The sequence below is a fragment of the Narcine bancroftii genome, chromosome 9, assembly GCF_036971445.1.
Source record: "Narcine bancroftii isolate sNarBan1 chromosome 9, sNarBan1.hap1, whole genome shotgun sequence".
Lineage (NCBI taxonomy): Eukaryota > Metazoa > Chordata > Chondrichthyes > Torpediniformes > Narcinidae > Narcine > Narcine bancroftii.
In genome coordinates, this window is record NC_091477.1 from 21,212,693 (window position 1) to 21,238,160 (window position 25,468).

General features: G+C 39.1%; 1 protein-coding gene across 44 annotated transcripts in view; it reads right to left on the reverse strand.

Moving 5' to 3' along the window:
* The window catches only part of LOC138743264 (follistatin-related protein 5-like), a 795,256-nt gene that overhangs the window by 428,208 nt on the left and 341,580 nt on the right, over window positions 1-25,468 (reverse strand). For 2 of the 44 annotated variants that reach the window (XM_069898320.1, XM_069898324.1), the window contains exon 1: window positions 19,060-19,131. The exons of the other annotated variants lie outside the window; for them this stretch is intronic. The gene's annotated coding sequence lies outside the window, so the exon portion shown is untranslated. Of the gene's footprint in view, window positions 1-19,059; window positions 19,132-25,468 lie in introns of those variants that run through there. 44 annotated transcript variants of the gene reach the window in all.

The following is a 25,468-nucleotide window of genomic DNA, read 5'->3' on the forward strand; positions in this document are numbered from 1 at the left end:
TGTCAGATACGGGAAGAGATTCAGTGATCAGATTCACATGGAGATTAACACATCTCACTGAGATTTTTCTTGATTATTGCTATGTCTCCTAGTGCCATCATTCGGTCAAGTTCCTGCTTGAGCTTTTCTTTAAGTAGCACTGGAACACACCTTGGGGCTAACACTACTGGCTGTGCCACACTTCCCTACTCCTTTAACCGTATCATATAGATGAATGGCAGAACACCAAACCCCTTGTAGACGTCTGGAAATTGATCCAGTATTTCCTCTATGCTGTTCTATACATGGTCACTGTTAATGTGATACTCCCTCTTGACTAGGTTTATGTTTTCACATGCTTTGTCATCCAGCAGCGATTCATGTTTATCTGGGACTACTATGAACCTGAGGAGGTGTTCTTTGAGTTTAAATGTGCCTTTGTGTCGATGTTCTGTTCATTGTAGGCCTTAAGCTGTACAGGATTTGCATGGATGCATGGCTTTATCTTTAGTGCTCTAATGTCACGCCCACAAACCAAATTGACCTTTGCCCATGTCCAGCTTCAAAGGAATATTTGTTCCATTTATATACAATGACACAGTCCAATTACCCTGCTCAACTCCATTCACACTTGGCTGTTCAGTGTCTGTTGGTTTATTATCTTTCTGCACTACCATGCCAATGAAAAGTGCATCACTGAGGGCAATTTCTTGTAGAGTGTGTAAAGTTTCACTTCTGCTTAGTTTCCCTTTGGAAAAACAATGCTTTGCATAGTAATTCTGCCCTTTGCACTTGCTACTGACTTTTCCATAGGCTGGGCATTGTTTTGGTGCATGCTGAGTTCCAAGTCATTTACAAATGAACGTCTGCCATCATTTTGCTGTTTCCTATATCTCATATTTTATGTGTTTGTGTGTTTGTCCAGACACTAGTGAGAGTGCAAAAGACAGTGAAAGTGTCGGTATAATTGTACACACAAATTTTTTCACATTTCTTTCTTCTTTTCTTGGCTTCGTGGACAAAGATTTATGGAGGGGTATGTCCACGTCTGCTGCAGGCTTGTTGGTGACTGACAAGTCCGATGCGGGACAGGCAGGTACGGAAAATTGGTGGGTTGGGGTTGGGTGTTGGGTTTTTCCCTCCTTTGTCTTTTGTCAGTGAGGTGGGCTCTGCTGTCTTCTTCAAAGGAGGTTGCTGCCCGCCGAACTGTGATGCACAGTTGGAAGCAATATCAGCCCACTGACGATGGTCAATGTGGGAGGCACCAAGAGATTTCTTTAAGCAGTCCTTGTACCTCTTCTTTGGTGGCCAGTGGAGAGCTCGCCATAGAACACGATCTTGGGAAGGCGATGGTCCTCCATTCTGGAGACGTGACCCACCCAGTGCAGTTTTTTCACATACTGCAGAGCTAATTCACTGGCATGGCATATCTGCACAGCTCTAGCTAAACTCGGTCTCTCACAGCAATATCTCTCTCAATGTTTTAATCAATAATCCCAAAATCAATTTGATCACGGATCATTTAATCTTGTAATCTGAAATTGGATGTTCTTGCTTTTAGTTTTAAGTCTATAGCATTAAGAACGTGGCCAATTAAAAGCAAGGCTCCTTTGGTTCACAACTTATCACACTTTTATGTAATTTCCATTTGACAACCAACTACATGATTACAATTTTTGTGTACAGCTTATCAAATTTGACCTTAGTGTGCAGTCATTCAGCTCTGTCAGATAGAGAAAAAGTAATCAGCGTTATTCAATCTTCACTGATAATGACTGATTAAATAAAAACCAGTAATAGTTCTGATTAAATAACAATTTGCAATGTAGTGTTGCAAATTGAATATTATTTTACAGATGAATATAGCAGCAAAAAGGAAAAGAAATGGCAATATGCAAATTATGCAGTGATCATATTGTAAACTCAAACTAAATATCCAAATGTTTATAAGTTCAAAATAGTTTTAGCCACTAATTTTTGATTTGCAAAATTAACCATAAGTTTCCAGTAAGGATTACAAAATTATTCCAAAATTTTGCAGAATCATTTCACCACACTGAAGATGTCCCAGAATTCAATTTTAATCACATTAAGATGACTGGAAAATTGTTGGGAAGTGTAAGCAGTTCTGTGATGAAAGCATAGAAGAGGTTTGAGGGTATATGCACATATAGTCCCATGAAAATGCAGGTAGACAGGGTGACAGAGGTAAAGTTTGGCATGCTGGTATTCATCAGTCAGAGCACTGAATACAAGGAGCAAGGACATCATGTTACAACTGTACAAGGTATTGGTGAGAACATCCTTGGAGATTCGTGTGCTGTTTTGGACACTCAAGTACAGGAATTATGTTACTCTGGAAAGGATGTAGAAATTAGGAGTCACATGATGGAGTAGTGGCCGGTAGGAGAATACCAGTCCTCTCCAGAAAAGAATAAATAAAGTGAAGAAAACACAAAGTTTAAGAAGCACAAAACACAACAAATAAAAGATAAAGGTGTGGAGAAAAGAAAGAAAATGTCACCCAAGAAGAAAAAAGCAAAAACGGGGAAAAAAAGAAGGCACCAGAAGAGAAAGGAGAAGGCCTAACCTGCATGAAGAGGCAGGGAGCCGCTGTGGAAAGAGGACCCCGCTCCCCGAGGTTAGTGGCAATCCCGCAGAGTCGCGACCTCCTGACCGTGGGACTGCAAAAATGGCTCTCTGAGCCAAACAGAAATGCGCAACGTGCACAAGGAAAAGGAAAACACCGACGGGAGGGGGGCCCAGCTGTGGAGTGAACTTACGCAGCACAACGACCAGCTGAGAGATGCCCGACAGCAGAGCTCTCAGCTGGAAGAAGAGGAAAGCGACAGGAAAGGGAATGATAGGAAAGAAAAATAGCAACAGGAAGCCCAACAGATAACTAGCCCAGAAGAAGGGGACCAACAACAAGAAGCTATGCAAAAAAAACCCAACAAACTGAGGCAAGCAGCTTAACAAGAAAATCAGAAGACACAGATACAAGGAAGAGAAGTAGAAGACACAAAAACAGGTGCAGACACAGAAGAAGAAGAAGAAGAAGACCAAGCTCTGCACAGAGGAATAGAAGGTAAAATAGATAGACAGTATATAGATTTTTTAAAATTTCAAAAACAAATGAAAGCATTAAAAGAATGGTTGACATTAGAATTTAGTGAAATGAAAAGTACAGAAGAAAAATTGAGTAGAATAGAGCTGGTGATGACAGAAATAGGGAAAAGATTAGAAAGGATGCAGAAATGATCCATGATACTGGAACTAGCATTGAATTTATAAAGGGAAGCTTTATAGAGGTTAACAAAATCATGGGAATCATTGATAAGGGAAAAATGTCACAGTCGTTTTCAAAAGTTCAAAGGTAAAATCTGCCAGATGACATACATGGCATCACATAACTCTGAGATTCATTTTTTTCTGTGGACCAGGCAGAATTTCTTATCTATTTCTTGAGTACAGTTTGTACTAGTGATATGTATACAAACTAACTGACTACAGTACAGGAAAAACTAAATATTCAGTAATAAATAATGTGTAAAGTAAGTCCTAAATGAGTCACTAACTGAGTCTATAGTTAATGGTGGAAAGGTAACAACTATTCCTAAACCTGGAAGCATAATGATTCTTATGGCACCTATACCTTTCTCATAATGACAGCATTGAGAACAGAGCATTTCCTGGGTGATGTGGATCCTTGATGATTGCTGCTGGTCTCCAACAACAATGTTCTATGTAAATTTTCTCTATGATGAGGAGAGTTTTGCCTGTGATACACTGGGCTGCATCCACAACCTTCAGTTAGGCTTTCCGCTCAGAGACATTGGTGTCCCATTCCAGGCCATGATGCAGCCAGTCAGCGCCCTTTCCATTGCACTGCTTCCCCAGAGTATGGGGGGGGGGGGGGAAATTGAAAATTAAGGGGGCATAGATAAGAGGGGAAAAAAATTAAAAGGGATATGAGGGGTACCTTATGCACATAGAACAAACTGCCTGAGATCATTGTGGGAGCAATAACTTTTATGACATTCAAAAGATGTTTAGGCAGGTAACTTGATAAAAACATTTTTGGAGAATATGGACTGAACACAGGCAGAATTAAAATTTATTGTCATGATAATGTGTCACGAAATTTGTTGTTTTGTGGCTGCATTACAGGTACAAATGTTTCTGTTAATTATATTGTTAAAATAAATACATTACTGCAATAAGAAGAAAAGGTGAGGTTGTGCCTGTGGCAAATGAGACTAAATTGGTCAGTGTGGGCCAATGTCGGTGTCAGAGAAGTTTAAGATTAGTGTATTCATATGCTACAATTTCCTGAAAGATTCCAGCCAATATAAACCTGCTGAGATTCTCCATCATTTAAGCTCTAAAATCTGATCACTAATCCTGCGGAGAAATAAATTATACTTTTAAAATTGTTGCATTTATTACAATGGGTTTCTCTTTTTGGGAGTGCCCAAGTGATTTTACCTTTAGTAAAATAACAATACTTTCTCAATGGTCTAATTTGATCGTTTCACTTTTCACAGCTAAAAGTAAAGCAGGGGGTGTGACTGTGCCTGTGAGATGCAAAAAAATGCTCACTCCAAGGTGCCGCAGTGAGATGATAATAATAGACTGGCAAAGATGATGTGAACAGAGATCATTGAAGTGCACAGGTTTTGGGGAAGAACCTAACATCTTCAGGATAAAGTTAGCATAATCACTGAAAAGTCTGAATCAATTGAGTTAGACGCTCTGAGAGGACTTTGTTGCACTGAACAAACAGTTCAAAGATCATTGGAAGAGTGACACAGAATGTCAGGCCAATACAGCATATTCACATTGGAGCAACTCAGATTGAAAACCTTGTCGATGATTCGGAATGGGAAAAGTAGAAGAGATGACTTTATGCATTCAAAAAAGCCACTGGGAAAGACGAAAGGCTTATTTGTCTACAGATGGGGTCAAGATGCAAGATGGAAGTGGTAGCAAATTGTTGAATTATTCATTGTTATTTGTACTGAGATTACCATGATGAATTTTGTTTTATGTGCTATCCAGGCAGTTTGATATAGCTTTGTACCACGGGTAGGGCAAAGGTAAAGGTACTGAAATAAAAGTTCAGTTTAATCATAGAGTCTGGGCAAATTTACACATTTTAAGGTCAATGATGAAGTGGAGTTTGTAAGATCAAGAGATTATCTTTTACTATTGAGAGGTCAGTTAGGAGTCTGATAACAGCAAGAAAGAATCTGTCTTTTGATTTAGTGGTGCATTTAATTTGATAGTGCATTTCCAAGTCAGCACCAAGTGTTGATAGAGGGGAGATTGGTTTGTGTGATGACCTGAGCTGCAATCCCAATATCTTGTGGTTTCGGACTGAATGTTACCAATCTGATGTATTTTTATTTAAGAATTATCAAGTGCAATTTGCAGTGAAATGTTCAGTAAACAGATGGAAAGTCATCAACTGAATTTATAGCTGATGGAGTACACATGAGATTGATGTAGATAGTAAAATGAATGAATAATTTATATTCCAAATTTGTTGGTGTTTTTATAGTTTTTAAAAGAGATGAAATGTAGCTTGCATAAATGTACCAAATTATACAATAAACACACAAAAGTGCTGGAGAAACTCAGCAGATCCTGTAGCAAAGGAGGCAAAGATGTATAACCATAAAGGCCTAAGCTTTTCATTAAGGAATGTGCAAAAAAAAAATCAAGCAGGCACCTGAATTTAGAGTAAGGAGAGAAGAAGGGACGGGGAGGCCAAGAGCCATGAAGCTATAGGTGGATATGGATAGGAGGGAAAGAGAGAAAAGAGAATGGAGAAGTGGGTATCAGAACTGGAAGAAAGGTGCCAGACAAATGGGGAAAGAAAGAGAGAGATAAGGAGAGAAGAGCTAGAGCAAAGGACACTTAGGGATGGGGAAATCAGGCAAAAGAGACTGGGGAGGAGGCAGCTGTCCGAATCTGGAGAAGTTGATGTTAATGCCCTCTGTTTCGAAGGTGCCCAGACAGAATAAGAGATGATGTTCCTCCAATTTGTGGGTGGTCTCAATTGGGCAGTGCATGAGACTATGGACAGATATGGGAATGGGCCATGGAATTGAATGGATGGCCACTGGGAAATTCTCTCAATTTCCACAGACAAAATGTAAGTGCTCAACAAAACAGTTTCCCACAATGCATCCAGTATCTCCAATGTCAAGGAGGTCACAACAGGAGCACTGAATGCAGTAGGTGAGCCTTGTGGATTCTCCTGTGAAGTGTTGCTTCACTTGGAAGGACCTTTTGGGGCCTTGAATACGGGTGAGGGAAGAACTGCCATTACTTTAGAGTTTATTGCCTTCAATAACAAATGTCCTGCAGGCAGTTCTAGGTCTGTATTACATCTTTGCAAACAGCAACATGTTACACCATGTGTCTCACAAGACAGTCTCCATTTACAAGTTTGCCACTGCATGATCAGTTAAGAGAAGCAGCAAGTGGAAGTGACAGACATGCCCTCACCAAAATCCAAGCTGAGTTTGACAAAATGTCATTATATGAAAGCATCTTGAGAACTTCCATTAATTTTCTTTCAAGTGAATTCTCCTCAAGATTCCTTTATTGTCATGTACAATTAGTACAGAACATGTAATTTAGACATACAACACGGTAATAAGACTTTCCGGCCCACAACTCCTGTAAACTTTGAGGGGTGGAAGGAAGCTGGTGCACCCAGAGGAAACCTACACAGACAAAAGGAGAATGTACAAATGTACAAACTCCTTACAGGCCTAAGTGAATGCCAGTCACTGGTGCTGCAATAGCATTGTACTAACTACTACGCAAACAGTGCTGCCCACGAATATTAATATGAAGTGAAATTGCCTTCTGCCTGCTGCAAGGAGGACAAAGTGTTGCCGTAAGTGTCATCTGGTTCCCCTTACAGCATATTACAAGCTCACATTTCATTTATTAACCACATTTTGAGGGCTAAAACAGGTGCAAACTTTTATCAGCAAAACCTTTTACAGCTTGTGGTCAGACAGAAGGCATGGTCAAGTAGGAACATTACTCAAAGATGATCAATTAGGAGAAGAACAATGGTGTTAATACAAGAAAAACAGATGGGGACACAAAGAGAGAGGTGAGTGAGACATGTAATTGGAAGTTATGTGTTTGTGACACTTAAAAGAATTTACTATTGATCAGTTAGCCATCTGAAAACAGAAAAGTGGAGGACTTTGCACGAGATAGACAGTTTTGCTGGTTCTCCTTGTAAGGAGAAGTATTAACTCATCATGACCATCGTAAGGGTCATTTTGAATGACCCATGTCTGGGTAAAGGAAGCAGTACGATTCCTACATTTAGGTTGTGACCATTCTGATGGTTATTTCAGCTGACCTGTGCCTGGGTTTTGGAAGCATCGTGGAAGTCACACATTTCATTTCCCCTATGCAAGGAAGAGGGGAGTGTGGCAATCATTCGTATGGTTCTCTGGAAGCAACTCGACAAGAATTTGAGAGATTTGACTGTCCGATCACATGATATCACTTCCTTCATGATTACTTCTGTACATCAATTTAAAAGTCTGAGTTCCAACATAAGATTTCCAAGACTGAACTTTGAATCGATTTTCCAGAATTGTGCCTAAGCTGTAATGATTTGTGGTAACACACACACACACTCATGCATAATTGGAGTTAAGTTGTTATTATTGATGGTAGTTATTAATATGTTGTTTTAAAAAGAACTCTGTATTGGTGAATTTCTATTGCTGTTGGCCTGCAGCGTAACAAGTTCAAGAGAAGAGAGTCCCATCAGAGTCACTGTGTCCACTGGTTTGCTCCAGCACTACTACAGCCTCTGCAACCACACAGACTCCTGTTCGATCCATCAGCAACTCAAACACCAGATCCGAACTTCTGACATGATCACAAAACCTCAAGTGCCCAAAGACCTTTAGGAGTCTGTTACAAGCCCAAAGGACCCCAAAACCCAGCAGCAATAGACACTCGCCAAGACAAGTAGTTACTTAAACAAAAGTTATTTTTAATTATCTTTAAACATGAAAACAGAATCAAACTTTAACTTATCTCTATACTTAACTAACCCAAATTAACCCCCTTCTAATTCTAAGTGCATGTGTATGATGTGTGTGTAAATTTAAGAAAAGTTCTTTGGTTCACAGTTCAATCTCACTTCTTCTTCCAAGTTCTCTGGTTGCAGGCAATTCTTATATTATGCACAAAATTTAACATGTATAAAGTTCACCAGGCTTTGGTACTCGAAAGGTAAATGTTTTCCACTCAGGAAGGTTCTTGTAGTGTTTGCAGAGAGAGATTTGTTGTTCCAGGATTTCCACAACTGAGGTACCACCATTAGTCACCTCAATGTCTCGCTGATGAAACTTGCCCAATCAGGGTTCTCCAGATGATAACCTCTTTCTTTCAGGCTAACACAGAGTTCCTTTCTGTTCCACTTATTCCAAGAGAAACATCAGACAGATAGCACTTCCAGCCATCCACTGCTCTGGAGCTTTCTGTTTCAACAAACTTCCTGGCTTGCACTGTTCAGCTGCTTTCAGTGTCACACAAAGTAGCTGAGCTTTGTTTCCTCTCCCTTTCTTTCTCTCTCTCCCTCTCCAACTGCCAACTACCAGAAAGCCCATGTGACTCTCTCACTTGCAAAAACCCCCATCTTCTTCAGCAAACAACACGAGTTATCCTTCTGCTTCCATCTGTTGTCTTAGTTAAGCAAAACCCAGGAGTGACCCTTCTGTGAGCACACTCTAGGTACTTTTAAACAGCCAGTTTGTCTCCTCCAAACAATCGTCTATTCACTTCATGACATCATTTCAATTAACACCTACTTGTGAAATGTGCATCGTATTCTCCATAGTTTTTGCAATGTTCCTGAATATGAATTCTTCAGTCTTTCAAATAAGATCTGTTTTAAAATATGTGTATGTATGTAACCCACTAATATCTTACCAAATTCCTCCCAATATTTATCCATTACAAGTCCTTCTTGCTTTTAGCACCCTCTCTAATCCTGGTTCCAATACCTGGTTCCCACGTGCCAGTCCCCAGCAGCCTGCTTGAGTCCTTCAGCCACCGGTCTGTCGCTGTGTTCACTGTCCTGTAGGGTCATCTTGTCTGATTCTCCTACTCATTGCAGAGGTGGGTGAAGGGGGGGGCGGGGGGGGGGGGGTCATCCTATTTCTAGTCCCCTGTGCTGGTCCACTGCTCCCTGGAGCCTGAAACCTCTGTGGCTGCTCTAACACAGATGTTGCAATCTTGGGCCCATCCCCATGGATGCAGGATTTTAGTTTAATAACACCTTCAGCTCCTCGATCAGGCCTTTTAGCACCTGTGCACAGCCACTGGCATTAGGACAGGGCTGTTGAACCCTTCAGAACAGTGCTTTGACTCTAAAATAAAATTATTATTTTAGTTTGGGTTATTCATAGGTTATGGGTGAATTAATCATTACCAAGTGCAGTGTAATGCAAATAACTTGAAGCGTTCATTTATTAGCAGCTTTACCCAAACCAGCTGCATCAGGACATCAAGTTAGAGGCCATATTATCTGCTCTATTCCAACTGAAACTCAAAGCTTCAAATCACAGCTGCTTATTTCCCCTGGGTATGGGTAACTGATGGCTTCTCCATTCACAAGAATGTGATTGGGAGCTGAATGTCCAAGGGTACACAGTGTACAGAAAAGATAGGCAGGTAGGTAGAGGGGTGGTGTGGCAATGAGATTAAATTACTAGAAAGAAGGGACAGAGGGTCAGATGGGGTAGAATCCATATGGGTTGAGTTAAGAAATGACAAGGATAAAAGGACCATATTGACAGTTGTATCAAGGACCCCCCCCCACCCCGCCCCCCAACAACAGCAGCCGGGAAGTGGACTAGGAGCTACAGCTGGAAATATTAAAAGTATGTCAGAAGGAAAATATCAAAATAATTATGGGGGATTTTAACATGAAAGGGGATTTGGAAAGTCAGGAAGGTACTGGATCTCTGGAGAGATGGGGAGGTATCTAATTAGTCAAGGTATCAATGGGTATGGGAAAAAGGCAGGAAATTGGAACTAGAAGGGAGAACAGTTTAGCTCAGGGTGGATTTGCAGAGAAGAGTCAATGGGCCAAATGGCCCACTTTGTTCCTTTATCTTGTGAAATATTAATGTGGACCAATTATAATTTATTGGTATGAACAAGTCGCACAATTTGTTGTTTTGCAGAAGTATTACCATGCAAATGTTGCTGTAAATTACATTTTAAAATAAATAAATAGTCCAAATAAAAGGCAAAAGTGAGGTTCAATGACTATTCAGAAATCTAATGCAGATGGGAAGAAGCTGTCCTGGTGCTACTGGGAGATCATCTTCAGGTTCCTGTGCCTCCTTTCTGATGGTAGAAGTGTAAAGAAGGCATGGGCTAGGTGATGGGGGTCTCTGAAGATAGAGGTTGCTTTCTTAAAGACACCGCCTTTTGTAGATGTCCTTGATAGAATAAAGGCTGATGCTCTTGATGTCGCAGGCCAAGTTAACAACTCTCTGGAGTTTTTTTGTCCTGTGCATTGGCACTTCCATACCAGTGATGCAATCAATCAGAATGCACTGCATTGTACACCTGTATAAGTTTCCAAGAGACTTTGGTGATGTCCCAAATTTCCTCAGGCTCTGCACGAAGTATAGCCACTAGTGAGCATTCTTCATGATTGTATTGAGATGGAGGCCCCAGGACAGATCCTCAGAGATGTTGACACCCAGGAATTTGAGGTCCTTAATCCTCCCCACTGCTCACCCCTTGATGAGGACTGGTTCATTTTCTCCTGAAGTCCACAATCAACTCCTTGGTCATGATCACATTGAGTGCAAAATCATCCCACAAATGATCTTGAAAATTTTCATATTTTAAGTGTGACAAGTCAGCATGGAGTTGACTCAATACAGAGTTAACACAAAATATTTACATGTGAATGAATATTTGCATAAAATATATAAAGCCTCACAGAATTAAACTGGTGTGAAATCACTTGTGTTTTCTCAAACACAATCACCACATTTACCGAGGAAACCCAGTTTACAAGTGTAAACAGTGCAAAATTCTAGTCACGGAGCAGAACTACTTCCAAGTAAATTCCAACCCCTTACTGCTGTTTCAGTTGCTCAGATAATGGTTTAATTCATCTAATCAATTCTTGGATTGCAAAGCCATTAAAGAGCCATCTGAGTGGGCTTCCGTTTCAATCCCAAAAATTATTTTTGTTCCAGGTCATACAAGTTACATTAAATGGAGAATAATTTAAATGGTTTAACTCAATAGTTTTCACCTTTTTTTTCTTTCCACTCACATACCACTTTAAGTATTCCCTATGCCATCAATGCTCTGTGATCAGTAAGGGATTGCTTAAGGTGGTATGTGGGTGGGAAGGGAAGGTTGAGAACCACTGCTCTCGACCCAATTGTAATGGAAATATTTTGCTTGAGAAAAACTGTCATTGGCCCATTTCCTTTGGAGTTATGAAACAGTGCACATAACAAGTCAATTAGGTACAATTAAAACAGTGGTTTTCAAACTTTTTCTTTCCACCCATATACCACCTTAAGTAATCCCTTACTAATCACAGAGCAGCTATGGCATAGGGAAATACTTAAGGAAATACACGAGTGGAAATAAGTGTGTAACACCAAGTTTATACACAACTGATCATGAACAGTCAACTCTAATTTAATATTTACATTAATCATAATTGTTCTCGACAAATATCAAGCTTTCTTTTCTTCCATCTGGTTCCTGAAGGGATAAAGCACAAACTGCCAACATAATCAAATTACAATCTTATGCAATTTTCCCCAGCAGTTTATTAAATTAATTCTATGCATATACCAACTGTAATGTGTACATTCACATAAATTCCTCCCTACACTATTGTAACATTGTAATGTTCAATTTAACTATCTTTTTTTGACCTACATCTCAAATGGATGCCTTACTGTTAAAATGTCTTTTTTTTTTCTTTGGCTTGGCTTCGCGGACGAAGATTTATGGAGGGGGTAAAAAGTCCACGTCAGCTGCAGGCTCGTTTGTGGCTGACAAGTCCGATGCGGGACAGGCAGACACGATTGCAGGGGAAAATTGGTTGGTTGGGGTTGGGTGTTGGGTTTTTCCTCCTTTGCCTTTTGTCAGTGAGGTGGGCTCTGCGGTCTTCTTCAAAGGAGGTTGCTGCCCGCCAAACTGTGAGGCGCCAAGATGCACGGTTTGAGGCGTTATCAGCCCACTGGCGGTGGTCAATGTGGCAGGCACCAAGAGATTTCTTTAGGCAGTCCTTGTACCTTTTCTTTGGTGCACCTCTGTCACGGTGGCCAGTGGAGAGCTCGCCATATAACACGATCTTGGGAAGGCGATGGTCCTCCATTCTGGAGACGTGACCCATCCAGCTCAGCTGGATCTTCAGCAGCGTGGACTCGATGCTGTCGACCTCTGCCATCTCGAGTACTTCGACGTTAGGGGTGTAAGCGCTCCAATGGATGTTGAGGATGGAGCGGAGACAACGCTGGTGGAAGCGTTCTAGGAGCCGTAGGTGTTGCCGGTAGAGGACCCATGATTCGGAGCCGAACAGGAGTGTGGGTATGACAACGGCTCTGTATACGCTTATCTTTGTGAGGTTTTTCAGTTGGTTGTTTTTCCAGACTCTTTTGTGTAGTCTTCCAAAGGCGCTATTTGCCTTGGCGAGTCTGTTGTCTATCTCATTGTCGATCCTTGCATCTGATGAAATGGTGCAGCCGAGATAGGTAAACTGGTTGACCGTTTTGAGTTTTGTGTGCCCGATGGAGATGTGGGGGGGCTGGTAGTCATGGTGGGGAGCTGGCTGATGGAGGACCTCAGTTTTCTTCAGGCTGACTTCCAGGCCAAACATTTGCGATATTGTATTTTTCTGATAAATATATAATGAATTATAACAATACATTTTATTTAATGCCTTTCATCTCAGAGAAAAAATGTTCTCATAATTGCCAGCACAGATAATGAAGGTAAAATATGCATGTGCTAATGTTTTTTTTCCCTACTTCAAGTATTTGGAAGCAATTGTCACATTTCTTTTTATTGTGCCAGTTGCAATATCATCTGACATTGACTAATATTTGGTCTCACTGTGAGTTTCAACCCAGTGCTATAATTGCAACCGATAATATCCAATCTATATGTTATTGACTAACCTGTAACATAAAAATGAATAGATAAATATGATTTAATAGAAACACATTTCTCACTGTCAAGTAAATTGTTAATTATAATATCTTTATGAAAAATAACCCTCCCCTGGCCAAGGCCACAATGAAAAAGAAAATCATTGCTTTTTCAAAGGATATTAATAATTCGCTATCTTCAAGACTCCATAAGATTCTCTAAAAAAATTATTTACCATTCTTTTGTGTTTTATTTCCATTGTGGATTATTTTATTCCTTTCAATAGAGTGGTTAAAACTTGTGTTAAGTTTTTCACTATCCTGGGCCTCTCCAGCTCCTTCAACAAATTCAAGCAGGTTAGAAGTGGGGAAATGTGATAACAGAATTATTTTTAATTCCATTCAGTCCTGAACAAAACAGCAAAACGACTATATTTTGAGTTGAATTATTAAGATACAAGGGACATTTCATGCAACACACGTGCTTGTCAATGACAACGAGAGAGAGAGAGAGAGATTAACTATTTTGAGATTCAACAGCACTGTTTTTAATGAGGTCCAACACCAAGCAGAAACTTAACTGGAAGATCTATGTAACAACTATGGTGTCTAAAGAAAAAAAAAAATCAAAAGCTAGACCGGATATCCAGAAGACATTCTCAGCAGGTAAGTCACCATCCCCAAGAAACATCTCACCTCCTTTTTGTTTTGAGGCATCGCAAAATTCTCAATGGCTGATGTCTTTCTTGGATCAGGCTTCACTTCCTGTTCAGATAGGACATCTCCTATGAAGGTCAGTGTCTTTACCCCAAACTCACATATCTCTTTATTTAATTTCAAATTGACATTCTGGGTTATGTAAAGTACTTGCCTTAGTCATGCATCATGTTCATCCTTGATGGACTCCCATACAATGATGTCATCCATCATGGTCTCAACTCCAGGTATAATTTCAAAGATCACATGGATGGTTTTATGGTAGACAACTGGTGCAGACAAGATCCCATTTGGTAGCTGAAGATAGCAGTATCTTCCTTGTGGAGTATTGAAAATGCATAGACTCAAACTTGCCTCATCGAGCTTCATCTGCTAAACCCCAATGATGTGTCGAGGTTGCTATACCACTTGGCACCTGCAAACTGGGACAGGATTTCCTCCCATGTTGGCAATTTAAAATGTTCTCTCTTGATGGCTTTATTTAGATCTCTTGAGTCCAGCCATTTATGCAATGCTCCATTTTTCTTTTGCATGATGACCAGTGAGCTTACCCAATCTGTAGGCTCTTCAATTTTCTGGATGGCTTTCATCTGTTCCATGCGTGCTAGTTCTTGCTTGTCTGTAAATGGAAATGGAACTTTCCTGCATGGATGAACAGGAACCACTGTCCCATCTACATGGATCTTGTGTAGACCAGGTAAACATACAAGCCATTCAAAGACATCTTTGTACTCTTCCATGAGTGTGGTGTGCTCAGCTTTGCTCTGTGAAGCTGCTATTAAAACTCTTTCCACCAGGTTGAGCTCTTCACAGGAACTCAGACCAAATATTGGCCATACTCTCTACAATCACTAGCTGTGACTTTAGATGCCACCCTTTGTATTTGAAGGTCACCATAAAAAAACCCTTTTACTGGAAAGTTCTTTGTGGTGTAGCCTGTTATTTTTAATTTCACAGGGTAAATCTTGCTCTGAATGGTGAGGGCCTTGTAGTTGTCCAGAGATAACAGATTCACCTGGGCTCCAGTGTTGAACTTAAATGGAACTACTGTCTCATTCACAGTCACTGGAACGATCCCTTTCATTTAGCCAGCAGCGTGCAGTGAATCCTTAAAGAATTCCTCCATTTCTTCATCCACTGCATATGCCTCCCCGGCTTTGCAGCACTTTGCAAAATGATTCTTCTTCCCACAATTATTGCAGGACCTTCCATTGGCAGGACACATCTACCTCAGCACCTGCTTAATTTGCTGTTTTGAGTTTACCTCTTTGCTTTGGGAAACTCTAGGTGCTTTGCTCATCTGTTTCATCATATGCACTGTTGTCTGTATCCTGTGTAGCTCCTTAGATTATGCTCGAGTTGTCACTACTGCCCTACACATTCATAACCTTTAACAAAGTCAAATCTTTTTCACAGTCTTTTCTCCAATCTAGGATTCTGCAAACTAATCGGTCTTTAATGAATGAATTTTTTTTCAAATCTCCAAATTCATAGGAGTTGCTCTGAACATAAAGCTCGGCTAAGTATTGGTCAAAGCTCATACCTTGCTTCTGGTCACAGGAGAAAAACTTGAATCTCTCAAATGTGACATTGTACTTGGAACAAAATACTCCTAAAAAATGTCATCAGAATGTCAAAGGTGAAAGCTGTCTTATCAATTTGAAAACTGTGATAGATGTCCCAGGCAGCTTCACCCATCACGTGCAGAAACAGACACTTTCCATCAGTCTCTCCCTTCCACCAGCTTCTAAATAAATGTTGAATCGCCATTTAAAGTGTTTCCAATTATCAGCTAGATTGCTGGTAAATTGCAATGGTGTGGGAGGACTCAGCTTATACAGGTGTATGAACTATCACCTTCTCTGACTCACTCAGACACTTCTGACACCATATTAGGCTAGTTCTTTCAAGAAGAAAGATTTTACATGGGTTTAACACTTAACCAGCTTATTTTCCTTGAACTGCTTCAATCGACTTCCAGCCACAATGCCTGCTACCCATCATTTACCATTTCCGGGTTCCGCCCAAATCCATGCATTGCATGCTGGGAAAGGAGGTTCTTGTTTACACGCATAACAACACACACTGAACACTTCCACTGCAGCAACATGTCTGAATAGGGGCATGAAATTAGAACAAATGAATGGCTTCTTTGTCCAGCTGTTCTTATGATTGACACATTTGGGGTGGGGAGTGGGTGTGGAGAGGGGAGGGGGAACAACTTTCCAAGTTCAAAATGAGATGCCTCTATCAATCTATAACTGCCCCTCCCCCATCAGCAAAAAACACCAGCAGTCCAAAGATCTGTAATGACTTGAGGACAACCGAAGTGAGAAGCAGCTTCTTCAGACATCAAAGGTAGTATGCAACCTCTCTCACTGTTCAGTTTATCCTACATGTTCTCCATGTTCTGGCCCAACTTCTCAATCTTTTAGTAGATTGTCTATTGAAAGATGTGGTTTTTATCCCTTGGAAGTACATCAATATTTTGACACAAATTTTCCTGCATTAATTGATTTTCTTTCAAAGAGCACCTGAAGATAAAGCCTCCCTTTGATTTTACAGCTCAAGATGGATTTAAAAGTGATTTGCTGTTCTCTTATTAGACATGCCCCAGCAGCTTTCAGCATGATGACTGCTTAATGGCAACACACCTTCACTTACTATCAAGATAGTCTGGATTAAAATGCATGTGCATTTAAAAGATGCCCAAACTAAATGCAAATGCCGTATCTTAGCCCTTAATTTATTTGCAAGTTTTACATATCCAATGAACTACAGTAATTTCTGATCCCTCACTTTCTAAATGAAGCAGCCAATTTCAAGCTATAGGTGCTGTGACAGTCAGATTAATCGCTTGAACAACATGCCGCACAACTTAGAATTACAAGATCAAAACCCAGATGATTTAAAAGTCAGAGGCTGATTCCCATTAGAAATTGGACAACAGTTTACAAAGTGCAAATGCTCCCTTTGGAAATCACTACAGTTCATGGGTGGATGCAGGTGAGAGGGTGAAGAAGAAAGAGCTAAGAAGAGATGGGATAGGCAGAAGAGGGCCAAGAAAGATAGCTCTGATAGGAGAGCAATTAAAGAGCCATCTCTCTTAGCCCTCTGCCCTATCCTTATCTTGGCTTCTTCTTTCCCCTTCCACCTGTATCCACCTATTACCTTTCATATATTAAAAAGAGACTTTTGCCTGATTTTTAGCACTCCTGATGAAGGGCTCAGACACAAACAGAATTTTGCCTTTTGCTCTCTATGGAATGCTGCAGAACCTGCAGAGTCTCTCCAGCACGATTGTGTACTGAATATTACAAACTATTACATTTTATTTATATGCAATTTGTCGCAGGATAAAAAATGTTTGGAATTTTCTGATCGAGAAAATCTCATTCAGGAGGTAATGGTTCAAATTTGATAAAAATCCAAGAATCTTCCGCCAATTTGAACCGGACCTGCCAACCCGCATGGCCATACGATTAGCTTTGTCTTTGCTTGATGTTATTTTACTGAAGGATACCATTGGTTGCATATATAACTGAAGACAAGCTTTATGAATGCCTGCATAAATTGCACACACATTCAAGGAGTTGCATTTTAATACTTCCATATTATCTGACCTCTCAGTATTCCAGAATGCAAGTTAGACAAAAGACACAACCAGCAGGTTAGAGGGAAAGAAACAGAAGACAAAAATATTTATGTTTCACTGGGAATTTCCCCTGAATATCACAGACAAATACAATAGTACAACATGACAAATCACTTTGGTTTAATAATTCATAAACCATGTTTATGAATAAACCATGTAAACTGGTGAAGAGGGCAAAAAGAATCTTCCAATAATGTGAATTTGATTTCTGGACTTGTTTTTCAATAAAAGTTGCTCAATCCAAATATAACAGTAATAGCAAAATGATAAATATCTCCACTCTAGGGGCAGATAATTACTGACATGCCTGTTTTCAACTTGTGAGCCAACCATTAAGTTGCGCTCAAAAAATATAAATCATAACTCACTGCAAGCTATGAGATTGCCTTGATTGAACACAAATTCTGGCTGTAATTAATCTTCTCCTCACACCTTTAAATTATCAGCTTCAAAGATAGCTGATACAACAATGAAAGACAACAAATGAGTGAATTCATTTATACAATTCTTGCATTAATTTCAATTTTTAAAAGTGTAATCGGTTTTGCTACGTCTTTTGTCTCATTTTAAAAAGGCATTTGTTGATTTCATGTGATCAAGAGTAATACTTTTTTTTTTAATTTTAACTTTTAACTTTACTCTTGAAGGTGGTTGCAGACTCTGTCCAAGCTCAATGGTGAAGAAATGGTAACCAATTAAATATTAACATGATATTTTTTTTAATCTCTCTCTTAAATGTTGTGATTTGGGTTTCACACAGAGATTTCTGTTTATGTAGAGAACATGGACAAGGTCATGGCTGTTCCACTGAGGCCAATGTCCAAACTTCACATTTTAGGGATCAAGTGAAACATGTCCATTGGTTGTTATGAAGGAAAATGATCCAATACATCTTCAGAGGAAAATGCTTTTTTGCCTTCGTCACTGTAAATACATACACTGATATCATGATGTACTCTTTTAACTTCAAGGACACGATTCTTATTCTAGACATTTCTTCTTAAATTAGAGCAATTAATCATAATGTACTAAAGTTTTAGACATGAAACCTATTATTAATAATCATGAAGGAAACCAGATTGCTTTGATTTTATGTTTCCACTTTCATTGGAGAGGTCAATATTGTATCATCTGATTTTTTTTTTATTGACATTAGTTACAAATTCATAAATCTGTTTTAATGGAGTATGCCACACCAAAAAAAATCCTAAGTTTAGACATGCGTTGATCTGTTTAATAATAGTTGGGAATTTACACCACTAACATCCTCATCAAAATTAGGCTAGAAATTTGTGCAAGTAGTAAAATATTTACTATTGCAAGCAGGAAGTCAATCTTTTAAATTGGCAACTACAAAAGGCATTAAGGTTAATCTTGAGGTTCAACTGCCCTTTAGAAACAGTACTAAACTTTATTTAATATAACTGGAAATCTTCATTATATAACTGCAAGCAAATCTGTCATACCCATTAATCAACTGTAAGTACAGACCACTGAATCTCTGGCACGTACCTGTAGAAGGATAGTTGCATACGGAAGAATGAAGTCACATTTTTATAGCACAATTATTTGATGAAGACAGAACTATAGGAGAAAAGGACATTATGGTAATTTTCTTCAAGCGTGTCCTGAAGCTTTCTTTTAGGTATTAAATTCAGATTCTAATTTAATTAGGGAAATAATCTTGTAATCCAAATATGGAAGCAATTTGGTATTTTCCCCTTGCACTCCTATGCGAAGGCTGACAATTTGAACATTCTGACAAAGATTCTTGTACTAACTTCCAGCAACTTACTCAAGGGTCTTTTTATTTCATATTAGAAAATAAATATCAATAGCAAATCAGAATCATAAAATCAAACTTATCAAATCTCATTGAAACCAATAGCTACAATAGAAGGTATAGGTCAAACAATGAGGCTTATTTAAATTGAACCAATCCAGATACTTAAAAGTGTCCCAATGTGTGGCTTGAAGAAGCAGTCACTGTTGCCTTCACAGAATGCAGGAATTAAGTTTACATGTAATAAGCTTCCATAAAAAGGAATGCCGATGGATTCTCCTTTTGCATTGTGGTCAGAGGTAAATGTTGGCCATGACAAGCCTACTTCTCTTCAAAGTAAATGCACAAGATCATTTACTTCCTGCATGGACAGATAGAGCCTTGGTTCATCTTAGCACAACTCCCTCTTACAATTGGACAGCTCCTAGATCAAGTCGCTCAGCATACTCAATGGGAAATAAATACAAGATCTTCTTGGGCTATAATTCTTTGCATATTACCAAGCACTGCATGCTACTATCAATCTACTTAGACAGTTCTGACATTCATTTATTGCAGTGTTCACAGCATTTGATTTGATATCCCTTTAGTCAGGATTAAACAGACTGATGCAAAATAACATATGGTTTACAAATCACGGAAATTGATTTCTGAGATAAAGACAGACAATTTATTGTAATGGGGTGCATGTTTTATGAAGCTTGCATTTCGTCTGAGTGAGCCATACACAGTTGGTATTAAAATCAAACATTTTGACAAAGCTATTGTACATTATGCTATCAGATAAATCTGGGCAACAGGGCAAGAACGCTGCATCCTTCATTTAAAAAAATTCAAGGTGTAGAACTTCTAACATTTCTGTTTTATTTACCGTTACTCCGATGTAACAGCCTTACATAATATAGATGAAGTTTGGACAGTCATCCCTGCAAGTACAAACACAAATGACCTGAAGATATTAGTCCAACGTCTTGGAGGCACTAGTCTGTAGCAGAAATCCCAGAGATAGAATCATTACTTATTTTTAAACCAGTGAAATTTAGGTAAAAAGCCTTCAAGTACAAGCTACATCAAGTTTAAAAATAGTTTCTATAATCTTTAATGAATAAAAAAATCCAATGTGCACAGAACATGCCTTATACTCAAATCAAATTAAAAGCAATGACTGATTCCATTGATTCTATTGTTGCTTATTCAAAGAAAATATGCAGTGAATTTTTCCCCCCCAGACATGAAAAAAAGTGAACATATTAAAGAATTCTGTTTAACGTTTTAATAGTTTAACATGGTTGCCTTTCGCTGCCATGTTCAAGTCATTTTCAACACTGCAAACTCAGGCTACTCACTGATGAAGAACTAAATAATAATTAGAAATTTTATCATTGATATCATTTTTTGGTACAAATAAAACTGCATCAGGTTAGCACTCCTAAATAGATGTATATTTTAAATGCAAAGATAGCAAACTATTACTTAAGCAAATGGTGATGTTCACTATTCATTTTACAAACAAATGCTTTAATAGTAAACTGAAATTAAATGCAGTTACATTGCAACATAAATTCACATTCCAAAGGAAGAAAATATTACCGTGTCCATTGGTACCTGCATAACAGACAATATAACAGCCCAGGAATGAGTGGATAAAATGGCAAGGCACCTCTTTACATGCTACAGTAAAAATTATTTCAGAGTCTGGAGATAAAAAGATTTTAAACACACACACACACACACACACACACACACACACACACACACACACACACACACACACACACACACACACACACACACACACACACACACACACACACACACACACACACACACACACACACACACACACACGTCAATCAGTCGGCTTGAATGGATCAAGCCACACCCAGTCAGGTATCAATCACCCTCTGGGATACAAGCCTTCACAGGCCTCCAGAGACCTCACTCAGAGTTGCTGCAGCCACAGCCAGTCTGGCTCTGTGGAAGTCTTTGTGGATTAACGTCTGTTGGACTGTCTTTATCATTGTGTGTGTCTGATTCTGGCTAACAGTGCACCACAATGATGCTCCATTAAGAAAAGAAAATATTCTCCACTAAGGAATTAGGAGGCAGGAAGATTGGAAAGTTGGTGATATTTGCAAAGCTCCATAAGTTTAGGTTCATAGTCAAGGGCCCTTCCCATCCCAAGTGAATTATTAAAGATTTTTTAAATTTCAACTTACTCACACCCTGTGGCCAGAACTCTGGTTTTATGCAACTTCTGGCAATAAAATTTAAGTAGTCACATATTTGCCAGACCTTCTAATGATGTCATCAGGATGTGACATGTTTAAATTAAGTCCCATCTACTTGGCAGCAGACTGCCTTACTGGTCCAATTTCTGGATAATTACAATCAAATGTGACTGCATTAGCAACAATGTAATAATATATTATTTCCAATAATCTGAGATAGAAAATGAAGGCCAATTGAATAGGAGAATTAATCCATGGCAAGATATCATCCAGCTGCCACATGGATCTACTGATTTGCCTGTAATTCAATTATCTTTAATTAATTAGGTGGATAAAATTCACCTGTGTGCATTTGGCAAGAATCCAAAGTAACATTATTCTTGGATTCGAAAATCATAGCCATTCATGCTAGATTTGGCAAGGTGTATTTTTTTTGTCATTTAAAAATAACATTTTTCAGTTAAAGCTCATGTTTAGTGTAGGACGATCAATGACCACCCACAGATATGAAGCAAGACTCAAAGGCTTTATTAATCAGAAAATCTCGGCATGCCACTACATGCGGCTGGCTCACGTCCAACGCAGGTGTGGAGGGAGGAGACTAGGGCTCTCAGCCTTTATTAGGGATCTTACGGGGAGGAGCTACAGGGACAGAAGGCAGGCCAGCCTGCACAGTCCAGTGAGGTCATACTTGCAATACAGTGTTTTACCACATATAGCAAAGGAAATAATGTGTTCCCCAACTAGTGTTATGCTCCATGAAGGTTTTGCAGTCTGTCATTTTATTTTGCGCCACTGAAAATTGGTCAGACAAACTGTTTCTTTCTGTTACCTTCCATTATTTCTACAAGTCTCATTTCATAAAACCATGAGCATATTTCTATTTTTGGCATCAACTACAGCAGTGGTTCTCAACCTTTATCTTTCCACTCACATACTACTTTGAGAGAGCTGCTGTGTGAATAATTCTGACGCAAAGTCCACAGACTGTACAACAGGTGCTAATTAGCTTAAACTTGTACACACCAGTTTTAGTATCTTTACTGGCTCCATGTGTCTTACTGGTCCTGAAGGAGCCAGCTCAAGCCTTTATAAGGGCTGGTGACTGACAGTTGAGCCCAGCCTCCTAGGTTGCCTACCTGCAGGTACAGTGGTTGCCCCCTGCAGTAGGCTAGTAGGAGTGCGGCCACTGTACTGGATGTATCACCATACACCAAGTAATCCCTATGCCATGTGCTCTGTGATTAGTAAGGGATTACTTAAGGTAGTATGTGAGGTGGAAGGGAAGGTTGAGAACCTCTGCTCTAGACCCAATTGTTACTGAAATTTTGCTTGAGAAAAATTGTCATTGGCCCATTTCAATTGGAGTTATGAAACCGTGCACGTAGCAAGTCAATTAGGTACGATTAAAACAGTGATTTTCAACCTTTTTCTTTTCACTCACATACCACCTTAAGCAATCCCTTACTAATCACAGAGCACCCATGGCATAGGAAATACATTAAGTGTTTTGTGAGTGGAAAGAAAAAGGTTGAGAACTATTGAACTACAATCAGTTTTTCTTAATCAATCCTTGCAAATTTCTACAGATGCATAGCAGAAAGTGTGCTGACTGGCTACATCACTGTCGAGTAATGGGGTCACCGATACCTGAGCGTAAAGCCCTCCAAAAGGTTGTGGGCACACCCCAGGACATCACAGGCAAAATCCTCCCAACCATCAAGAACATCTACAGCAGTGGAGAGGTATGAAGTGGGTGCAGGTAAGTGCGACTAGACAAAAAAATTGGTTTGTCACGGATTAGAAGGTCCGAAGGGACCAGTTTCTGAGCTGTAGTATTCTATGTTTCTAAGTCCTGTGGAGAAGGAAAAGGGCCTCAGAATTTTTCACTGTGTGCTTTTTTTGTTATTTATATATTGATTCGTAGTGATAAATTTCATGAAAATCCTAATATTTTGAGAGGCTTCAACATGAACAGAGATCACAGATGATTTTACAAATGATTAAACCAAGTTTTTGTTTCAAATGGTTAATGTCCAGAAAGTTATTTGCATTTAAAATGTCTCAAGATAATACACCAATGGCCATTTTAGATTTGAGCCTGCTATTATAGGAGTTCAGAGGTTAAAAGTGTTGGGTGCTAATATTGACCCTTCATCTTTTTTTCCCTTTGTTTCATGAAAATAACAATCCTGTCATAGAACTAACTCCTTATCTTTTTTTAAAGCACCACATCTTCACTTTAACTGTAGTACCCATTGTTACATTTATTATAACCTCCTATTTCACTGGGGGGGGGCGGGGGGAGAGGGGTGTTGGTTCAGGCTGCAAACATTCACAGACTGAGTGGGACCATTAAGTATTGACTATAAACAAAAGTTGATTCTTTGGAAGAAAACAACAATGGTCATTTATCTCGGAAAACAGAAGGGACACTTACAGGGCGTCATGTGGTTGGGACAGGGAAAGAAATATGTTTGATTATTGACCATTTGGTCATCTAATAAACACAGGTGGAATTACTGTGTGATTCTGCAGTTCAATTAGATTTCTGCTAATTCCCTTGTCAGGGGAATTATTGACCCACCGTGACCATTGTAACAGTCATTTTGATTGACCCATATCTTGGAAAAGGAAGCAGGAGTAGTCCTGCATTGGATCGTGACCGTTGTAACGGTCATTTTGACTGCCCCATGCCTGGGTTTTGGAAACATCATAGAAATCGCACATTTTGTTCCCCCTGTGCAAGGGGAAGGGGAGTTGTGACAATCATTGTTTTAAAAAGACATTTCTCTAAAAATAACTTGACAAGGATTTGTGAGTTTTTGGCAGTCTGATCACTCAGTGTCTCAATTGCAATTACTTCTGAGCATCTGTTTAAAAGTCTGAGTTTCAACACAGGATTTCTAAGACTGAACTTTAGGAATGACTTTACAGAAATGTGCCCAAGCTGCAATGGTTTTCCACACACGCACTTGCATATGTTCATGCATAGTTGGGGTAGATTTAAGTAAGATGTTATATTAGGAGTAATTATTAATAAATATGTTGTTTTAAAAAGAGCAGAGTCTTGGTCAATTTGTATTGTTCCTGGTCTGGATGTGTCAAATTTTCATTCCAAGCCAACAAATTGGATTTAGCTTGAATCTCAAAATTGCTTTCTGCAGGGAAATCCAACGACACTTTGGGATAATCTGAAAGAACATTTTCAGATCACCATTTTGGAATTCTTTAGTTACAACAAACCACCCTGGTATTGCACTTTCAACATCCTTCTTTAAATTTACAGTTGCTCATCTGCCTTTTCTCAAATTACTGACTGGTTTCTTGGCAAACTTTGTAAAGGTAAAAACAGAATACAAATGTAAAATGTGGAATCAAAAATTACAATAGCTTTCACATAAATGGAAACTTTTATATCAGTTCTGAATAGCATACATTTTGTTGATTATGGAAGCTGAAGAAATTAAAGTTCCTTTAAATATGTGGAATCCAAACAGCTCAAACTTTTAATTAAAATGCCTGAACTAAATAAAACACTTTTTACACAAACTTTTTGGCCCTTCAGTAGCTCACATATCTTTCTTTTAATAATTTATCTGACTGCAACACTGAAAATAATACCAATCTGAGAAAGGTTTGGCAAATCAGACAAAGCAAGTTATTGAAATAGTGAATGAAATTATCAAATTAGATGCTGGCCTCTGTACCAAATACTAAGACACAACTTTACCCTTAAAAAAAGTCTTGAAAGTACATTAGCGATGCATGGCCTTTATGTAATCTGGATTTTATTTTAAATTTAGAAAGAATGAATACTCGATCAATGAACATTTGGGCAATTTATTCAAGAACACAATCTAATCCATTATCATGTTCTTGTTTTTTGGCCTAAAAAAAAATGACC